We start from the raw sequence: 16,560 nt of genomic DNA, 5'->3' as shown, positions 1-16,560 counted from the left end.
ACACCACATCGGGGCCTATACTTTACATAAGGAAAAACAATCACGTATTATAGTGGAAGAGTTCGACTATAAGAAATAAAAGAAAAACCCAAGATGGAGTGAGAAAGTAGAAGGGTTGAGTGTTAGCAACTATTCAGGGCCCTGGTAAGGGCCCTGTGGGGGGACTGCCAAGAGCTCTGAATGAGAGAGAACAGTACTATGAGACAGCAGGAGACAGTATGAGACAGTGGAGGACTGTCAGAGACAGCAGGAGTTAGTGGAAGATAGCGGGAGACAGTAGGAGATAGTGGACGACAGCAGGAGACAATGGGAGACAGCGGGAGATAACAGATGATAGCAGAAGATAATGGGAAACAGTGAAAAGCAGCAGAAAACAGTGGAGGACAGCCTTAGTCGAGGACAGTGGGGGACAGTGAGGGACAGTGGGGGACAGTGGGGGATAGCTGTAAACTATAGACGATAACACAAAATGACAAAAATTAGAAAAATAAATCAGAAGATGGTGGAAGAGCACTGTGGACGACAGGGAGATGGTAGGGAACGATGGGGGGCATTGGGAGGCTGTAGGGGGTGGTGGGTGAGGGTAGGAACTGTAGAGAACAGGGGGAAAGCACATGAAAAAACTCCTTCTTGGAGACAAAAAAATGTTAAAAAAAAACACAGACCTTACTAGGAGAGGCAAGTCCAACATCCTAGCACATAGTCTGTTTATTTGAGTTCTTAAAGTAAGTGTAAATTAGGAAAGAGGGGGTACGGGAGAGGGCAGGCATCGGAGAGAGTTGGCAAGCACATGAGATAGAGAGTGGAGAAGAGAGTATAAAAGAGAAAAAGAGAGAAAGAACAACTAGTATTTAGTAGGACCACCATTGACACTAAGGACAGCATTCATGGGATTGATCATGCTATCCAGAATCTGTCCAAGCTCATAGTCTGTAATTGCATTCCACTCATTCTGAATTGCAGCGATCATGTCTTTGTTGTTTTGAGGGCAAGGGTAAAGCTTAGTAATACATGATTTCATTAATCTCCAAACAGGTTCGATTAGGTTAAGGTCTGGTGAGGTGGCAGGCCAAGGAAGAAGATAGTTATAAAGGCCCCGGTCTTGGAGATCTGTAACTGTGGTTCGAGCTCGATGTGGTGAGGTATTATCCTGTTGAATATATACATAGTCATAAGTTCTGGCAGACTCATTATGCCAAAATCGATCTAAATAGGGTAGAATGTGAGTTTGATATCCTTTGGCTGTTATAGTCTTCTCCCAGTTTGCTTTATCCTATAAGATTAGTGGACCTTTATGGCGGCCAACAAAGCAAGCCCAAGCAAGGATTACTTCTTGCTTCTTAAACTTTGGGAGAAGGCAAGATTCGTCAAACTCCTCTCCTATTTTTCTCGCAACCCACATCCTCCCAGGAGCCTCTCCTATATTAAAGCCACATTCATCTGTCCAGATAACTTTAGACCAATCCTGTGTACCCCAAATCTTATAAGTATCAGCCCAGGTAGAGTGTGCCTATCATCACTCTTGATATATCAGTATTTGTCAACCTAATAAAACTAAAAAAATACAAGAAACAGTATTCTAGGACGTTGAAGTTGCCTCTTATACAATCATAAAAGACTTGCTTCACAAAGTCTAGGTACCCTTCCCACCCATAAAAAGAAACTTTCAGACTACTGCGACGACTCATGTTATAGTGTTGAGCGAGATCTGTTAGCTGTGTTTGGATCAGCATCATCCCGCATTAGTACTATCTGTATAATGTTTTCTTGTCCATCCTCAGCAACCCGCGAGAGTGGTGTTTGGTCCTATTCATTAGCCATGTTGGAATCGTTGTCTTGATCTTGCATGGTCTCCAGAATTTCCTTGTACTTATTCCATGTCGTATATAGGATATATTCACTAAAGTTTATACATACGTGTGACTATGGTAGGGCAGATTCACAAAAATTATTATTAGTAGTAATTCTAGTTTCACTACCATAAACACTCAAAAAATTAGAGCTCAGGCTACGATGTCTAGTACTCCTCCTCTTAGACAGGAGGGACGAGTGTACTACCAACACTCATACCTCCTCAGCCTGGGCTTGGAAGGGGGAAAAGAAAAAGTGGCTGACCTTACTAGCAAAGACAACTCCAGCATCCTAGCATGAGGTTTAATTATTTAGGAACTTGTGGTAGATGGCACTTTGTTTCTGATTGGTGCACAAAATTGATCAAAACTCGGGCGGAATCATGATTGAAGATAACATGAGTTGTTGTAGTACGAACTAGCTCATATACTATTTTGAGATGGAGGTATGGGGTATAGATTATTGTCAATAGAGTAACCTACAGTAAAGCGAGTTCATAGTAAGATGCAAACACCCTTAAAACCTTTATAGAATAAGGTTGTTTATATGGGCATTCTTGCTATACTGTGAACTTACTATACTGTAGAATATAGTAATATAGAACATTGGAGAAGGATTGAACAGAGATAATAGTGTACATACCTGACAGGTTTTATTCGAAAGAAAAGGCTTTTTCCTAGCTACACGTCTATGGTAGCTGGCTGAAGACATGGTTTAGCGTAAAGTGCGATTGCAAGCAATAATGCCGGCCATTCGTGCAATCTCAAGATATGGTCTCCGACAATTTTCTGCCGAGGCAGTGGCCAAGCTAATACGTTTTACACAGTGTGGAATATGGAGAATAGAATGCCGCCCCATGTATTCTTGTGTGGAGGGGTAATTGGCAGGTGGGCAATACAGTATACAGTTGAGACAGCAACTCCAGTAGCAGCGGAGATTCATCAATAGGGCCAGTAGGCCAAGTACTTTAGAGCTCGGATTTTATGGGAAAGAGCAATATTGACTTCAGTTCGGAGGGAGGAAATATTGAGTTCAGATGATTCACCTCTGCTAATGGGCTTTGGACTAAGATCTGAAGCTGGGGTTTCACAATAGGTACCAGTACTAGTATTTAAAGTAGCTGAATGGAGATTTGATATTAAGTTAGGAGAAGGAGTACTGTATCCTGGCTCAGAATCTGTATCAATAAAATACTCAGATTCCGAGGCTGACTTCATGGATGTTGTAGAAGTAGTCAAAGGTCTATTAGGAAAGGAAATATTGGATTCATCACCATTGGACTCAGAGGTTTCAGCATCGAAAAGCCAAGTACGTAATGGGCTTGGACTTCCGGGAACTGGAAGGTTTAGCTCATCCAGTATGGTAGAGCCTGAGTTTGAAGACATTATAAGAAGGCTTAGAGGAGAAATGCATTGAGAATGGCTTGTATTTCTGGTAAGACATATGCGGTATCTTTATTCCTATTTATATTTTTACTGGCTATACGCATTCATAAGATATCACTCGTATATAACCAACACCACCACCGTCACAACACCATCTTCTAATTTTTAGTGGCAACTTTCAGATAGTTAAGACAACTATTACTTTCATGATTCTCTCAATAATCTTAGAAGTATGAGTATCATCACTTTACTCTCTGAGCTTAAACTACGCTAGTCTTGATTTAAGCGAGAAAACCAACACTTCTCTCTATTAACAAATCAGCGTTCAGTTCAAGTTGTTGTTGCACATGATCCTGAGTTGCATATGATCCTGAGAAGGAATGCCTAAATTTTCCTATGTTCCAAGATTCCCTTTGCAACGGAGAATCACCACACCTGCTCTGTACAGTCATGTCCGGAAAGTATTTGTACCCTCGCAGGGCAACTACACAACCACAACCCCCAACCATAAAAATTTCAAAAAAAATGTAAAGAATTCAATTAAAGAAAATATAATAGTATTGCTAGTAGACAATAAAAAAATATTATTACCATTTTGTATGGCCTCTATTTGCATCCAGTACAGCTTGCATTCTCTCAGGTATCCTATCTATCTATTTATCCAACTTCTCTTGGAGAATTAAATCCCACTCTTCCTTTGCTGTCTCAAATAATTCAGCTGCACTATGAGGCCTTCTGTAACGATCCCTCTTTAGATAGTTAATGCTTGGCGACGGGGAACGATACTTCTCTCCTGTCTTTCTTCTTCTCTTTGTCTTACAATAGCTTTAGGCTTCTGCCTATGTTACCGATAGTACAAGACCCTAGTCTTCTACCGGGAACGCCTATCGTAAGCTTTCTCTAACTCTTCTTCGTAAAGCTCCTTTCTTAGCGTAACGATGACGTTGCAATAAAGATAAAGATCATAAAGGTATTTTATATTCATTAAAGTAATAAGTAGGAAAAGTACTTAGAATTCAATCTAATTTTATTTATACTAGTACCGCCGACACCGGCATACGACCAGTCTCCCCCTCGCCCCATAAAACAAACTATCTAAAATACACTACTGCGGACCATTCCGCCTCGCAATCGCTCCCCCCAAACATAAATCCAAAAATCACTACCTATATGGGCTCACGGGCGCTCGCAGCAACTAGTGCTGCCCCGGATTCACGCGTCTTCCCATCTCGCTTCCCAGCCACCTCCTCATACCCTCCCCCCTATCCGCCTCCAACACAATCTGACCCACATACTCCACAAACGAAACATACAGTCTATCCCAACATCCCTCCGTCCTTTTATAATGTAGTCCCAAGTCCACGTACCCTTCGGCCAAAACCGTCCCACAAAATAAACAACGCTCCTCTTTTAGCAATCCTTTTGTCTTAGCCCATCGCAGAACTACCGACGTCCGAGTTGCGAGGTCTAGCTCGTCCCACCGCTGGTGTCGAGAATGCCAAAACCAGTCGTGACACATTCGTAGGCAGCGGGGCTTTTTCTCAAAGTGTTCGGAGAAGGTGACCCGTTTCTGGGTAGGCGTCGCCGAAATCGCAGTCCCACAGCAGGGACAGTCGCAGCGTCGTTGGTCGGGCAAGAAAAACCACTTCTTTGGCATGGTAATCAATCCAGGCAGAACGCATCTGCTACCATCATGTTTTTTCTCGCACCGGGTACAGGTCCTGGGGTCCTCCACCATCGCCAACCGACCACTTCTTTCCACCATTAGTGTGCTATCAAAAGGGTTTCCAGCCACTATCAACTCCCCATCCACCATTTCAATATGCCGGGGAATCCCTAGGCCTAACCATCTGTGACTCACCCACCAGGATTTCCACCGCATTATTGCCGAGTCTTTATACAAGTCCTCATCAGCAGGGCGTCCCACAGCATAGCGGGGGCACTTAGTCCAGTGGTGTCTGTCATCCTTTCCTTCACATCTGTCATGCCCAACCAAACCAGTCCCGCTGCGAATTCTCAGTAACACATAGGAATCCATACGGGTGAGGCCTCGAAGATGTCGAGGTGCCCTAGGTTCGCGATCATAATACCCGTGTCCTTCCCTGTCGTGCTATGAACCCCTCTCTGCTTTTCGCAACTCGCGGGCCAATGCCGCATATCCGATTCCAAAGCTAACCCCTTCCCAAAGCAGGGGGCGCAACGGACGACCATCTACCAGCGTGAGAGCAGGAACGCAGTCCAGAAACACATGGACCGGGCGCCTCTTGGCCATTCCTCGGGCATATCGAAGTGCACATACAACCCCAAACAGCTCGCACTCCACAATACTCCAAGACGGGGGAACCGAGCACCCGTCTACGCAGGTCAGGGCCCCCTCCTCCCATACCGCCCATGCCACACCAGCCCCTTCAGAGGACTTTGACCCGTCCGTGTATATAACCACATCCGAGGTCCTGCAAAGGTCCGAGTACTGCGAACGGTGTCTCGCAGCCATTACCGCTTTGCCTTTTCCGATCGTAATCGTGGGGCGGCGGGTGAGCTCCTTGTCTGAGGTCTGTCGGTGTGCTACCATTCCTTCCTGCTTCCAGTCATGCCGTATCTCACCAAACCACGGGTGTCGATCACAGTACCGGTAGTTAATAAACCGGCTGTAGCATCTCCTCTGCAGATACCTTCCTTGGATGGCAACAGGTGGCGTTCCGAATTCAGCCAGGAGTATATTGTTTGCCAGCCTCATAGGGGTCCGGAAAACCGACCGAAGGCAGTCGTTGACGTGGACCTGAATCTGTTTCACATACGACCCATGGTCGGTTACAAACTCAAGCCCGTAGTATACGGTTGGAAGGTAGGCTGCCTGCACCAAACGGTAAGTCTCCCATGCTCCAAGCCCCCCAACACTTCCAAACCTTCTTCCCAAAGCCAAAATCCTCCTCCTGACACCCAACCCCCTTTCCAACCAGTACTTTACATGAGAAGAAAAGTTAAGAAATACATTAAACCTATAGCCAAGAACCCGTAAATCCTCAGAAGGCAAAACCATCTCTCCCAACAATTCCATACCTCCCCACGCCCTGTCCCCAAACCCGATCCACTGGGTCTTGAGGGCACTAAACCCCATCCCCCTAGCCCTTGCTATGCGATCGCAGTCTGCAAAAATTTCTCCCGCATGGTAACGGGCAGCATTGCACGAATCTGCAGCCACCATTATGACCCCGTCATCAACGTATGAGATCACCAAATGTCGGACCCCCGGGGAGTAGCGCATTCACGGTGTGAATATATCCGCTACGTAGGCTCCAAAGAGAAATGGGGAGAGGGGCGAGCCCTGCGGCACCCCTTTGCTGACATAATAGGTCTTGGAGATGCATCCATTAAAACGGAAACGAATCGACCGACAGGAAGTCCACCTTCGTACCCACTGGCACAGGTTTGACGGACACCCCCGGGCGACCAGGAAGTCTGACAGAAGGTCGACATCAATGTTATCGAACCCTCCTTCAACGTCCATTGACAAGATCAGCCGTTTATAGCCCTCATTGTGTCGTAGGAACTCAAAGACCACCGCCATGGCATCGTGAACCCCTCTCTTCCGGCGAGAACCAAACTGCGTTTCCCCAAGGTCAAGACACGTAGCTAATCTTAACAGGACTATGCGTTCCGCAACCTTCGCAGGGGTCGGGAGGAGGTGTATCATTCTCCATGACTTGACGACATCGTACCTGGGCTTGTCAATCTTTGGTATGAGCACCACTTCTGCCCTATGCCAGTCTGGAATATCGTGACGCAGCCCGTAGTCAACCAGGCATCGCAAAGTTGTTGTATCCCTCCGCTTCCAAAATCGTATGAAAGGATACCCAATATCGTCCTCGCCTGGGCCCGTGTTCGTAGGGGACCTAGCAAGGGCGATCTCCATTTCCTGAGCACTATCCATGTCAATGATGGAGTCCTCCCAGGGGGCAGGACCGCCAGGGGATAGCTGTTGTGCAATCAGGTCGCTGATGTCGGAATGTGTAGTGGCGTGGGACCCATCTGGTCGGGCCATGGAAGGAAGTGTTCACTTGGCTTCTAATTTTCGTGCTAACCGAAAAATGTCCGGGTCCCGACTCTCAGCTATCCTGGTCCTGATATGTTCAAACCTAGCCCTCAACAGGCAAGCCCGGTATACACTCCTGACCAGTTTGTAGTCCTCCGTCCGCTCCGCCTTGCGTTAGGAGTACCGTCTTAGCCGAGCCACATCTAACCTCATCGTTTCCAACTCCGGTGTCCACCACTCGCACCGACCTCTGCCAATGGAGGCCCGCGGGAGTGCGTCCACCACACGCCTCACCCCTTCCCACAACCTCTCATCTTCCACCTCTTTAAGGGCATCCAGCTGCTTTCCAACCTTTTCCCAAACTGCTTTTTTCCAAGCCGGCCTTCAACGCATAATGTTGTCAGGAAGGTCCACTTTCAGCTTAAGGGCTTGAGCACTATGCTCACAGCCAGCGCTGTCCATGTATCGATGTCGGACATATGGTGCCCGGTGCAGGCAACGGTCGATTCTGGAAATATCTCGGAAGGTTGGTACTGTCGGAGGTACCATATTCATATCGCATGTCGGGGCCGTGAACCACTGTTTCAGCCACCGTCCGCCCGTATTGTTATGTTTCGTGTTGGGGTCCCAGTCTTGATGTCTTGCATTGAAGTCCCCAAACGCGATGTCAGGTTCCCCAACCTCATCCAACCATCGTAAAAACTGGTCTTTAGTATAGCCCGGTCGGAAGTAAACTCCAGCGAGTACCTTCTTTGCCCCTTTCTCCCAATACCCAATCTGAGCACTGCCTTCCCCATGCCTCACCACTCCAAACAGCCCACAAACGTGGGACCGTACAAATACCTCAACACCTGATCCTCTAACAAAGGAAAACAAATCCCATCCATCAACATCCACTGGTACATGTTATCCCTCTCGATCAACAGGAGGTTCAATAATAAAAAACAAATCAACAAAAGAAAACAAATCAAACGCCAGCGCCCGATTCCGACTACTCCTCCCCACGTTTAATGCCAATGTCGTAATAAGCATTAAAAGGGGGCCTCAACTGATCCACTCGGGCCATAAGGGCCAGAGGCATAGGCGGAGCCGGTATCCGGATCTCGGGCAACCCAACTCGTTTCCTCATCGCTCGGTTTGGTCGCGGTACTAGCCCTAGTTTTTAGAATTCCACGTACTAGGGAGGGGGAAGGCCGTTCCGGTTCCTTACCTTTAGCCTTTTCTGACTTACGGCGGGGCGTTTCTTCCTCCTCATCACTGCTGATTTCGACCAGCCTGGGTGTCGGGGACCTTCCGCGGCTGCGGCTTTTCCTTTTTCCATTTCCTTCTGTCCTACTGCCCTGCTGTTCTGGTTTTTTGACAGCTTCCCTGGCTGGTCCCGCGGGCGTAGTTGTTCCTTGTCCAACAGGCGAGTAGGGGGGAGTCGAGGATGACGATTTGATACCTGGGCATCGCTCATATCCTGTGAGGTGGTCCATCCGGTCGCACAGCCAGCACTGTCTCCTGGTATGTCCACAGGCCTGGCCCACCCCTCCGGGACAGGCCAGCTTACTGCACATGTATTCTCGAGAGAAGTGTTCTCCGAAGCAAAACCGGCATCGAGGGGGGCGGCCACATGTCGCTTCAAAGTGTCCAGTTTCCAGGCACCTACCACATACCTTAAGGGGGCGATGCTCTTCAAAAACTCTGACATTGCGGGCTCCTCCCCGCAACCAAATCTTCCCTTCTGCCAGTCTTTCCTTGATGGCCTCATTATTCTCCACCACAAAGCGGATGCCGCAACTTGTGGCATTGGCCTGTCTCATGGCGTGTATGGATCCCATAATGTTGGGCCGGGACACAGTGACTACACCAGTATTGGATTGCTCCAAGTCAGTGCGAAGGCCATCGAAGGCCGCGCTTCCAGTCCATCCTTCCACCCTCCAAATCGACCCTCGTCCTGTGTCAGCAAGCGGAACACCAGAAACAAAAATCTTCACCTTTTCCAGATTCCTCTGGAATTCAAACTCCGGGAGTGACAATTCCCTAAGCAGATCGAGCCTGGCCTTGTCCAACCTGCTGCCTAGCTCTGTTACGGAGTGTGCTGCCAAGGTCAGGAAGATACATCCAATTTCCGGCCGGACATGCCCTGCGCGAATATAAGGAGCATTCCCCCGAATCTTTCCCTGATTGGAAAAGGTCACATTGATCCGATTTCGGATTGTCTCGATGTCGACGCCCTCTGGTAGGGCAACCTTCTTTCAGGTGGCGAATCGCATGGTGATGTGCCTTCCCCTAGCATTCGGGGTTGGCGATGAGCTCGGTGGTGGTGGTACCGCATTCAGTGGGTCCGGGGGTCCCATTGGTACCCGTCTGTATTCCAGTCGTGCCTGAGCCGTACCTATCTTGACACCAGCCAGTGCTGCCGGCCCAGATTGAGCCGTTGTGGCAACAGGTGTCATAGTTTTGGGGCCTGATTCCTGTTTATCAGCCTTTCCCTGGGTCTTGGGCAGGGCCGCCGCCTCCCTTTCATCACCAGATTCTCTGGCAGCCTTTCTTCTCCTTCTAGCAGCACCACTCAGGCGCCTGCCCCGCTTCCTTCGTTCTTTCTTCTTATCCTCTTCCTCTTCCTCTTCCTCTTCCCAGTAAACAGCCTTGCCTTTTTCTCCCCGGGCTACTCGCAAGACTACCCCTCCTTCACTGGAGGAGCTGCCGCTGCTGTTGGACTGGTAGGATGAGGCCGCTGATGTGGGCCTGGCAGGATGAACCCGTTTCTGCGGGCCCGTGGGGGGTTTGGGCACGTATGCCATTCGTTTTACTACCTCTGTGAAAGAGGCTTTGGCTGCAGGAGCCTCCGTATAGGCTTCCTTTCTCTCAGGGGTAGGAGATGGTGAAGTCGGCTCCGAAGAAACAACGGAGGTGCTGCGAGGTATAGCAGGGGGTGTGCGGTGGCGGGGGGACGACTTTACTAGAAGGGCTTCAATTTTCTCTCCTTGCCTGTCCACAATATCGGTCAGTGCTTTTACTGCTCGTTCCAAAACATGAACTCTACTCCAATAGTTTATCCCGTTCCTTGGACCATCGTCGTCAAAGGTGGGGCCACTGTTCATCCAAGTCCGTACATTCTGTATTGTGTCGTCCTCAATCGACCCCGACTCCGAGGAGAGGAGGGGTTGAGTATTACCAGACCGGATGTCCTCCAGACCTTCCAACATGGATCCGATTATACTACCTGAGCGGGGTCCAGGAGAGGGGGTCCTACCAGCATCTAGCATCTCACAGACACCTGCCATGATCGAGTCTGCCTGGGCCACTACCATGTCAGTGTCCTCAAATTGGGTTTCTGGGAGCTGGACTTCCAATGGGGTTGAATTATTACTAGGGTTTTCCAAGGGGCCCTCCAGTTGGCTTCCTGGAGGTGACATCCAACGTCCAGTAACAGGCGGAGGTGATGACCCCATGGCTGGTGAAGGGGCGTGTACGCTGTCGCCCAAACCGGTCGCTTCCGAGTTGCGTCCTTCATCCAGTTCCATAGGGGTGTCCCTGGCCAGTACTTCAGAGGTGGGTAGGACATCCTCAGTCATTAGAGGGGATGGCGAAGGGGGTGTGGCTTCAATTGTTGATGGGAGCATCACAGGTGGGGGGATGGCCAGCCGCCCATGGTGAACACCCAGGGGTAGGCCGGGAAGAGCGGGGACAATCTGTTTTTTCCGTCCCTCATCAACATTGATAGCCCTTAAAAATTGGGGACCATGGAGAGGAGCAGCAGATCGCTTAATGGGAGATGCCGACCGTGTCCGGCGGCGCGTTCCAGAGGCAGGAGGGTTGTAATCCTCGTCATTAGGGTCATCCAGTTTGAACTTCGGTGTTTCGTAAAGAGCCCTTTCACCTGAAGACATTCCTGCCAGAAAGGAGGGAGTCAAGGAGCCGGTCCCGGTATTGTGGGCCTGGCGGAAAAAACTGGGCATCTTGCTTTGAACAGCCCTAGCGAGGGGAGGAGTAACGGACCAAGAGCTGGCCTCAACCGTGGTAGCAGCCGAGTCGTCCTTGGTGGGGGGGATGGAGAATGCAGGGACTACAGCCTGAGAATCTTTTGGAGGAGAAGGTACGGGGGCTGGAGAGTATTCCGAGCCATGGTCCGAATTGTACCGAACGAAAAGTCCCGTGGTAGTGTTCTTGTTTAAGCCACACGTGGCTGAGCAGCCTCTCCCGATCAGGAAACCTTTTACTAAAACCTCCACCTCTTTCATCGTGGCAACGGTCGCGTCAGCGACCGTTTGCCGAACCAAATCGTCAAACTGCGGGTTAACCGCGTTTTGACACCCGTGGCAGTGGTGGAACTGTAAAAACTTAAAGTTTCCCCTGGGTGCAACATAAGACCGTGTAGTTGTAGGGACGAGGCCACAGTCAGCCTCAGTAGCAGGCGCAAGAGACAGGGCCGCACGGGCTGTCTCAAGCGAGGAGGAGGGGTTGGAGTCGAACCGGACGGGGGACGACATCCTCGAAGGGGGGGGAGAATCCGTGGAGGAGGAGGCTGTCGAAGACGCCATCCTCGCCCAAACTATACTCAGTGATTACCAGGACCAGGCCACGGATATCTCACACTGAAGTATCTTCTAAGCGAGAACAACAACTTCTAACCGACCGCCCGAAACGAAAAACACAAACAAGTACAGTAGATGAAGTATTTATCGCGAGCGTAATAAGGTAAAGTATTGGTTATGCTCACTTCCGACACGGAGTGCAAGAAGTAGGAAAAGTACTTAGAACAAAGCGTGAAGAACCTATCTTCCTCGGCCGCATTGGCCTCCTTATATAGTGTTCTTCCCGCTTTTAGTCATGTGACCTAAAGTGATCACATGTGCGAAACTAAATCATAACAAACTAATCATATGACCAAAGTGATCACATGCTCAAAACCCATGACCTCATAGCGAGGTCATGTGCGAAACTCATAAACCAATCATAACGCAATAAACAAGTCATATGACTCGACTGAGTCATATGCACGAAACCCATGACATCATAATGAGGTCATGTGCGAAACATAAATCATATGCGCAAGGCTTGCCCATAAGGCACATTCGTCAGGCGCATATCCCATGACTCATACTTGAGCCATGTGCGAAAGCATCACAAATCCCACACATAACTAATCATATAACCCGAATAGGTCATATGCGTGAAACAATAACATACCTGTGACTCATAATCATGTGTCACATGAAAAACCCTTTCCTCGCTAAGTCACGTTCGTGACACCTTCTTTCTAGTCTAGAGAATCGCTTGGTAAGGGCTCTTTTGAGTAGTGCCTATGTGTTCTCAATAGGATTGAGATCTGGTGAGTTGGGTGGCCAAGGGAGTTTTTTGTAACCACAGTCTGCTTCCAATTTTTGATTTTCCTCACCACTATGCCAGGAAGCATTGTCTGCAGCAAGGTAGATATTATCAAAAGGTCTATCCAGACCCTCTATAAAAGGAATAAGGTAAGGCTGGTGGATCTCAGTTGCATATTGGTAAGAGTTTAGGCCAAGTCTGTCTCTTTTACTGGTCCTTTCCTCCTCCCTTCTCTTTCTCACAAGAATTAACTCAGTCTTTCCTCCCTTCATCATTGTAGCATATACTCCAATGCTAGTCCTTCCAGACTTAAAGCTAGGCTTTAAGTTTTTTTCTTTCAGCTCTTCACCAGGTCTAACTCTGACCTTTCTGCCTGTTGGATTTGGATCATAAATAATGGTAGCTTCATCCACAAAAACAACCCAATTCCATGCCCCTTTCCAGTTCCTCCTTCTCCTAGCAAACTCCCTTCTTTTCTCCTTTTGTCCTTTTCTCCAAAAAGGCTTTTTCCTAGGTATCAGAAGCTTAAAACCAGCTTCTGATATGATCTTATCAATAGTGGTTTTACCAAGACCAATATTCACTTTTTTGGTAATGTCGCATAATGCTAAATAAGGCTTGGCATTGATAACTGACTCCACTATCTTTCTTTTTATGTTGGTAATCTTGGTTGGTCTTCCACCTCGTTTTGCATGGTGAGTATTTCCACCCCTAGATTTAGCTCTTTTGACCACAGACTGAACAGTTGACTTGGATACACCTAAAGACTTAGAAATTTTGTCATATCCCATATCTGTATGTTTATACAGAGTATAAATTTCCTTATTCAGGTCTTCTCTTGCTCTTAGGTTATGTGGAGGGGCCATGGTGAGGAGGGTTGTTGTGGTGATAAGGTGTTGCGGGGTTGCACCTCAGGGGTACGAAAACTTTCCGGACACGACTGTACCATGAATTCATGGTAGACCCTTGTACCCCTAGTACCGGTACTCGAGTACTACGGTACTGTACCAGCACATACTACACCGCTAAGCCGTCCAGAGGTGTCATAGGTTCAGGGTTCAGTGCGAACTAGTAATAAAAAGCACAACCTCTCAACCCATCCAATCCCAGGTGCACAAGTACCCATGAGATGTTTTCGTATGATATCATGCAATGCGGGTAATATTTTGAAAGTGAGCCTACAGTAGATTAACTGTTCACCAACTTTCTACTGGGTACCCTCTTTCCCAAGCATCAGTCGCAATCAATGGATTGACAAGGCTATCCGAACCCAACAATCCGTGACTCCCACAGGGCTCGGCTACCTTATACACCCTCAGACTACCACCGGTATCATACTCGAGTGCGATCTGTTGGGAAGGCTGAGGCTCTGGGATGGGCTTTCATGACACATATAACCAGCCCACAACGTACCAGTTTCTCAACGTTGAGGCTTGAATGGAATAGGCTGGAAAGGTGGGAGAAAAAGAAGAAAAAAAATTCACGCAAGATATGATATTTGGGGATGGAGGCTGCAGAGCCCCGGGAGGTTGGCCCATCGTTCAGTACGGTAGTCTGTTAATCTTCTGCCTTGTGTGATAACTTCAGCGGAAGCACACAGCACCGATATCGAGCCCAGGCCTTGTCCAGGTCAGAAATCGACGGGTGAATCTATGCTACCATTCGGGCCGCGTTTTCGTCTTGGCTATAAGCACAAGTGAGTACACTGCCACACCGGTAGCAAACCCCCAAATCAACAGTGGAGGAGCCGCACTACTGCAGTGTTACTCCTACTACTGATACTTTCTCCTTGCATTAAACCTTATGGCGCATCTAGACATCCTGGAATATTGAAGATACCTCCTTCCCTTTCTCACACATCTCTTTTCTCTATTATTGTTATTGTTCGCTTGAGCTATTTGTCTTGCTCCAAAACAGTAGATAGTCAGGGTCTTCAGCTCTTCCCTTTGAAAGTGTTAAGCATTCAAGTTTCTCAAGCAATTGATCACTTCTTCATATCTCGTATCATCGTTCTATCCAATATTCTCACAACTTTGCGATTGACCAAGTATTTGAGAGAAGTCAGAACCCCTCTATTAGTACTGTACGAGTACAGTACAGTACAATACTAGTACTCTTCCGAATGCTCAGAATACAGCCTCCCCGGAGAACAGTGGGGCCCAAGACACTGACTGATACTCGGAAATATGCAGTTAGCATGGAAAAGGAAATAATACCGGAGCAGCGAGAAAGTCAAGGTATCAGAATGGAAATGCACCGAACTCTCGAGTGGTCCGGCAGGTCATGGATATGGTGCCAGAAGCCATGGCGAGAAAGTGTATAACCCCCAACTTCGATACTTTTTCAATTGGTAGAAGGGAGCTAGCTGACTTACCTGTAGACTATTTTGGAGTTTAGAACTACAGTACTTCGTACTACTCCTGCGGGCGGGGGGTTACACACTTTCCCCTATCGCTTTTAACACCATAACAACCTGATAGCTAACTTAATTGGGCCGTGGTATAAGCTGAAAACTACTCGTACGATAGGAGATAACTGGCAACGTATTAGGCACCCGTAGAAACGTGAAGTATGATAGAGGATATCATGATAGTAACCTGCGCTAAGTTACTTATACAGTATGGAAAGACAAAACCGAAGATCGGGCCAAATCGTTTAATATCTCTGAAGCTCTAGCAAGTCCATAACTCATTGAATTCATAGCTATCGAGCACCACAACGACGACGACGCGCAAAAAAAATACCCCCCCCCTTCAAATCAATCACAATATCAGCACCTAAATAAACCTATTTGTACCCCCGAAACCAGACGGACAAAAAGCTCCTCCAAAACTTCCACTCCCATAGACCATCGACTCCGACCCTTCAGCTACCATACCTCCCCTTCCTATCCCGAACCTCCCATTAGCCCGCCCCGCACCTAACATAAGCTCTATTAGCACCCTAGCAACAAGCACCAATAGATAATAGCAAGTGGGAGGAAGACCACTCACCCACCACACCCACTGCAATCACTACCATACCAGAACGTCAGTAAAACCTTCTTCTCCTCTTGAAAAGAAAACAAAAAAATAATCCATACCCTCTACTCCCTTCCCAGCCATCACCACTACAACCACCCCAAGCTGGCTTATTCTCTTTGTGATCGTGCACGGGTTTGGCCGACGTGCTGGGTGGCTTTGGCTCGGGCTTTACGAGTGCTCCCACCTGGCGGGAGGACTTTTTGCGGAGGAAGGTGAGCATTTTGATTTGGTTAGTGGAAGCAGGAGAATAATGATGAGGTAGGGAGGGATGGAGAAAGGGAGAGAGAGTAAACAAGTCACTGCACGGGGTGATGGAGTGTATATACTCGAGCGCCGCGGTACCAGGAACCTACGGTAAGCCCACATATCACATATCCTTTATGTCTATTGATAATAATGTGTTTTGTTATACCCGACATTGATAAAAATAGTACAAGTATGATACAACATCCACGAAACCCCCTTACATGCCGCGATGTCTCTAAAATCCAGAACAACGCCAATTTCTTATCCAGAACAATCAACATTCGAACAGCCGTAAGCCCTCACTTATATTGATTAGGAGAGTGAGGGGAACTTGCACCAATGGCCATAAGTAATTATGACTTAACTAATGCAAAAACTGGAGGGACCAGAACAACGTGGTGATGCCGGTATTCGATCATAGATCTTTTACATACCGGTAGGTATGTGTTGCGAAGGTGGTTCACCAGAATTATCCGCCCCATATTTGTGAGCAAATTAAGTTATGGCGTATGCACCTTACATCAACAAAAACAAATACAGCAAAATCCAACGCCCGTTGCACCATAACTTAACTTGCGCGTAGCCTAAATTCTAGGTAAACTCGACCCGCTACTGTGCCTCTTAAGGTAGCCGCTAAAGTTGGTTCTCTTAAGGCATAATTCTGCAGCTCGAGCACTTTTTTTTAGGGATAGTAATCGCTGCCCAA

Source organism: Tuber melanosporum (assembly GCF_000151645.1).
Source record: "Tuber melanosporum whole genome shotgun sequence assembly, scaffold_167, strain Mel28".
Taxonomy (NCBI): domain Eukaryota; kingdom Fungi; phylum Ascomycota; class Pezizomycetes; order Pezizales; family Tuberaceae; genus Tuber; species Tuber melanosporum.
The sequence above is the reverse complement of the archived record's forward strand: the minus strand, read 5'-3'. Positions refer to the sequence as shown.